The following is a 6,000-nucleotide window of genomic DNA, read 5'->3' as shown; positions in this document are numbered from 1 at the left end:
TGTGGAAAATTATATACATATATATGAACGTAAGACTATTTCCTCTGCTTCGTTTGATTGGCCAATTTCTCCCCTAGCTAGGTATTTTGCGATTGTACGAATCATTGTTGAGGCGTGTTCCACGAAAGACGGGGTCCGACCGTCGTTAAAAAATCCTTAGTCGAGGGAAATTATTGTGTGTGTACGTTCGTGTGAGTGTGAGAGATGGACAGGTACCGAAGGAACGAGTGCACGATATTCTACTTCCGCGAGCGACGATTGCTTCTACGTGTTCGAGAAAAAGACGATGCAAAACGGCTAATCCCAATCTATCAGGGTTTCATGTATGTTTAACGCTATGGGAGAAGAGATAATTTAAATGAATAAATGAATAGATAAATGAATAAATATATTATATATAAATATTATATATATATACATACATACACACCCACTCATATATGTATATATATTAAAAAATACATTATATTAATAAATAATATCATATCTAATACCTGTGTACATATTTCATTACATCCTTCCTTAAATTAATTTATATATACCATTAATTCTTTAAGTATATATATATATATATAAGAATAACAGTTCTTCTTTCGGCTACCGCATCGAGGCATTCGTTTTTTACAACATTTACGATTTTATTTATTAGTCTCGCACGTTGTATGGAAAAAATTCTTTTTTAATAACCATAATTCCTGGCTCGTTGAAAAACTGGCATTTACCTGTAGTATACGCGTTACATGGTTCTTTACGCTTGGAGGAAAGCGTGCGAGATAGAGTTAAGGGTGGGGGAGGGGAAGGGGATAGTCTAGAACACTTTGCAGTTTCAGTTGCAAGTGGTTACACAGCTGCCTCGGGCAATTAATTTGCATGATTTTTGCTCATGAGCATTTGGCGTATTCAGAGAGTTTCGCCTGGGAAAGCATTTAGCTGGTTAAAGCGTGAAACCAGTTTGCCGAGGACAGGGAATTCTTCGCGGCATTGTTAGAAAATTGCCGGCTAGCCTGGACTTTGAGAATTTCGAGGCACGATCGATGTTGCCGACGCGAGAGAGAGAGAGAGAGAGAGAGAGAGAGAGAGAGAGAGAGAGAGAGAGAGAGAGAGAGAGAGAGAGAGAGGCAAAAGGTACGAGTTGAGAGCTGCTGCGAGGGGTGCAACAAACCCGCGGGTCGAAGTACTTGGGGAGCCTATATAGATGCGCCGCTGCTGGATGAGAGTCACTGGCCGCCGGATTCGGTGCAACAAACGACCAGACGGCGGGGGTTGCGGAGCACACCGGGCCAACGGGAGAGGGAAGTTCTCTCCGGGGGTGGTTCACCCCCCGCAAGGCCTTCGCTGTGTCGATTATATATATATATGTCCATGTATATACGTGTACGTGCTGCTGGCGCGAATCTCTGTCTGCTGTGGTAGCGGAGGTTTCGTCGTCATGGAGACCAACCCAGGAAACCCAGCCACTCTCCGCGCGCACCACTTTCCATCCCCTCCTACGACATCCCACCCCTCTCCGTCCTCCACCTGCACCTGTTCTTCCCTCGACCACCTACACCCTCCTCCTCCTCTTGCTTTTTATCATACGTCGCAGCTTATATCAATCCTCCGTCCAGGACCACCGAAAATCCAAAATTTCATCCCCCTGCGGGTCCCCTGGCAGTTTATAGATGAATTTTCATGCTCGCTCGCTCGCTCGAGCTTTCGGGAGACTCGCTGTTCGAGCGGAGATCTGCAGATCACCGAGTTCATCCACCTCTTCATCCCCTCCATGCAGCCTCTCTTCGCTATTCGACTGTGTTGGTTCGAGGCTGCTCCTGCTTGCCGCTACTACTGTACGGTTCTCTCCCCACAGCTTGAAATTCAAAATAGGAAAGAATTGCAAAATAGAAGATTCTCGATGATGCGCGTGCGATGCTTCTCTCGATGAAACCATCAAGCCCCTTTTTCTCCTTAGTCTTCTCTCCCGTAGTCGACTGCACTATTAGCTGTATATATCTGTTTCCTTTTTTTTTTTTACTACTCTCATTTTCCTTTTGGAATAGTCGCGGTATAAAGCGTAGCCCGTATCCTATTTTTTACGAGGCACGACGTAAACTCGAACTTGATGCGTGCATAAATTTGCCGCTGGTATGGTTATTTTTGAAAGGAGGAGGCCCTCGCATTGGCTCGCGTTACAATTTCTAAGCTCTCGCGTTTTCCACGTGGTGGGACGAAATTTCATTTCCTGCATGCTCTTTCACGAGTTTACCCGTGCGTGAGAGAGGGGCTGGGGGTGGTGGTAGAGAGTTGGGTTGGGTTGTGATACGCTTCGGTGTGTGTGTGTGTGCAACTCTGCAGACTACCGCCCGGTTCATCCACCTCCTGTCCCAGGCTTCCCGGGTCCGTCTGGGGGTGCGCCGCCGGATCCCGGAACGGAGTCAACGGGATCGACGACTTCTCGCTATATTTTCGCAGCCAAAACTTTTACGCCCCCCCCCCCCACGCGAGAAAACCGGATTAGCCGATTTCCGTGACGCAAATGTTAAGGGTGTATATACCCTCTCTCTCTCTCTCTCTCTCTCGGGTTAAGCTGGATCACCCCTTCCTCGAAACCTCGGACGAACCATCAGGGCGAGTACTGACCTTTCCCTGGCCAACCCCGTAGTGCGGCCAGCTGTTGTTTTTTAACTCGAAATAACAAAGCCGGCTCCACTTGCTAGCTTTCTCTCGAGCAGCTTGTAAATACGGAGCTTTGCAAGAGGAAAATCCAGAAAAACTTTCAGCGAGCGCTCAACCCTCTTTTCTCCCCGAGATATTTTCCAAAATACCATTTTTTTTTATCAACCATACTCTTGAGAGTATCCCATACAAAGATTTCTACATCCTCGTTATACTCCTACCTCGAAATCCACAATGAATCGTTCCAATTGCTCCGAAAAAAAAAACTACTCTCTCACCCTTCGAAATTTACAAGGAAAAGCAAAATAAACATTTGTACATATCACACTCGTTTACTCCAAGCAAAACTGATTTCTCTTTCAACATTATCCTAGCCTCGACACACTTCTCTTTTAACGTGCAACAACGAATAAAATATTTCTCTTTATATTTCAAAAGGATAATACCTATATATATATATATATATATACACCAGCGCGTATAACAAAGCAATTCATTTGTTTTAAAAGCAGAGTATATATATAGCGAACGCTTTGAAAAACTTGTGTATTTTGAAATAACATAAAGTAGGAGTAAATTCTCAATGTTTTAATTAAAGTAGTGCAAGCGCAGAATGTGTAATTGTGCAGCAGGAGCAACTCTCGTTGCTTTCTTGCCGGATCCAAAGTGATTGGAATTCAGCGTTAGGATTAAAATAGGATGAATTATGTCGGTGGACGAGGGTGCATATAGATATATCTCGGTAGGCCCGTAATCAGGCTGGAGAGCGAATATTTACCAAGGAATATTTACGCACGTTGCCGCATCCCTCGGAGCTGTTTGAATGCTCCGGGGCTGCTCGTCGGCTCCGTATTGTCCAGACGATTCCGTCTTTTTATTTACGCTCTCGCCAGTGCTGAATTAATCACGGAAAACTTTGGCATTGTCCAGCCCCGTAACTGTCCCAGGACATTGCACCGCCCCATCATCCTCTCGTCGTCTTTCCCGCAGTCCCCGAGCCTAGCCTCTCGTCCTCCTCCACCTACTCTCTCTCTCTCTCTCTCTCTCTACGGTCATCTCTCCCGCAATTTCCCCTGCGGCCCACTCGCGCGCCGCACTGAAAACCGCAGCCTGCCCAGGGGTGGAAAATGAGAAGGGTGCCGGAGCCAAAGCCGGAGAGCCGCGCTCAGCGCTGGAAAGACCGAATAACTCGACGAATCCAAAAGAGATACGCGCGTCCCACCGTCAAATATTCCATTCTCTCCTGAGAGAGCCTCCCTTATATCGATCAACTTTCCGTGCGTATAGATTCCTCTTATAGCAATTCTCCCCATACATTTATGATTCTTCCCGATGTACAAGAGTAAATGTCTAATTTCCATCCATTTTACAAATTACGTGTCTCCTCGCTCCTCGTTAGATTTTGCTATGCCAGAAATTCGACTATAGCTATACGCGTCGGAAGCGTTATAGTTGAGAATTCTCTAATTGAAATTATTCGTATTTTCTCGCAGACAGACTCGTTATCTCGAAAATTCTCTTTTCACCGGAGTGCAGCGAGCTTTCCGAATGCTGCCTCTACTAATTAATCCCGAATACACCTGAACTGCCACGCCAGCGCGAAATAATTCACGAGGCCCGTTACGGAGGGGTTGAAACGACTGCAGCACTCTCCTCGACCACCCCTCAAGAGCTCAACCCCCTTTTCTACCCCCACCCGACAGACCAGGACAGCCGCGATATTTACGACCGAATCGTCCGGTCGTTCGCATAGAAATTACTCGTAATTCGCTAATCGATAAAAGCCGACGAGGCGTGTACAATAAGATATCCCTCTAAAACGAAAACGAAAAAAAAAAAAAAAAAAAAAAAAGACAAATGAAAGGAGAGAAAAATCGAGGACCCTCTCGCGCGATATCTCGAAACTCGTTCGATTCGATGGGAGCAATTAAACGCGGCAACAATTAAAAACTAACTGCATTCTCCACAGTCTCGTCCCCTAGCTTTTTACGAGGAAAATTTTCTGAAATTTTTCAAAAAGAGTGGGATGCGGTTGTGGGTTGAATGAAAAGCTATGTACGTGGAATTGTTTGTACGTTGGCTGTTGAAAATTTGCGTGGTAGCATCCGAACGCTTCGAATCGCGTGTTAATGCACTTTCATCGAAAATTGTAGAGATACTCATTAGCTACCCACTCACGTATACCATCCACGTGCCGTTGGAAATTGAAATCCACGTATTTGCTCGTCTAATTAAGTGCATAATCGTGGAGCTTGATTAAAAGTACGACGAAACCGATGCTGTATCTGTACATATGGTGTTGATATAAAACAGATACGAAGGAACGACGAAAAATGTATCTTTGTCCCGAGATACGCGAAAAGAAAAAAAGCCTAGAAAATTTCCGAAGGCTCGAGAATTGCGTAGCGCATCGACCAAGGATTTCCCGCTTTCCTCCATTTCCCTCCAATCGTCTTTTCGTACACTATATATATACCCGCGGCGAGTCACTCTATAGGACTCCCTCGCGCGACAATATATGTATATCTATATCCTCGATAGAACAAGATCTTTCGTCGATCCATAAATTATCTCAACTAGAAGCGAGACGAGAAAATACGTTAAAAAATGGATTAATTTATCATATACGGAAGACATCGCGAGACCAATGAGAAAAAGACGTCGAGTGTCAAAGGGATGGTATAATAATAAAACGATAGGAATTAAATATTAAGGAAAGTGTGTAGAGAGAGGGAGTGAATGGACAGTCTCTATAGTCTCCTATATATACATGGTATTTGCTCTGGTCGATCGATTATTGCTAAGGGCATTACTGCTCAAGAGTATAAAAATTTCTACGTCTCTTCGCGTATAGAAAGGACTGTATATGCATAGCTATATAATAATGCTGAGTGTACACGTCATGTGTATAAGATATATAGAGGCGCGCTGTGTGCCCCTATTAATGCCTACGTCGATCAACTATCATCCTTCATTCATCGAGTAAGGCTAAACGATCACCTACCCCCTCCCCCCTCCTTATATTATACTCTCCAGTGCTCATCTCATAATTCTAAATCACTTATACGATTTGGTGAACGGTCACTCGCCAACTGCTACGTCATACGATGACCAACAGTCGGCCTTTTCTCACTCTGCACTATCGATTTCACCAGAGCTCCTGTCTATCTATGCGAATTCACCCTGCTAATCTATATATCCACTTTCCTCTCTCTCTCTCTCTCTCTCTCTCTCTCTCTCGTGCATGGAATCTATTTACAACAACCACCCACACTCTCGCGATAAATTATACACGTTTCTAGCATTTACCCCCACGAGTTTCGTACAACGAAAGCTCTATTTCCATTC

The sequence above is a fragment of the Prorops nasuta genome, unplaced genomic scaffold (assembly GCF_024137725.1).
Source record: "Prorops nasuta isolate Cenicafe-Biocafe unplaced genomic scaffold, Cenicafe_Pnas_1.2 PNAS00032, whole genome shotgun sequence".
Classification (NCBI taxonomy): domain Eukaryota; kingdom Metazoa; phylum Arthropoda; class Insecta; order Hymenoptera; family Bethylidae; genus Prorops; species Prorops nasuta.
This window is presented reverse-complemented; position numbering follows the sequence as displayed.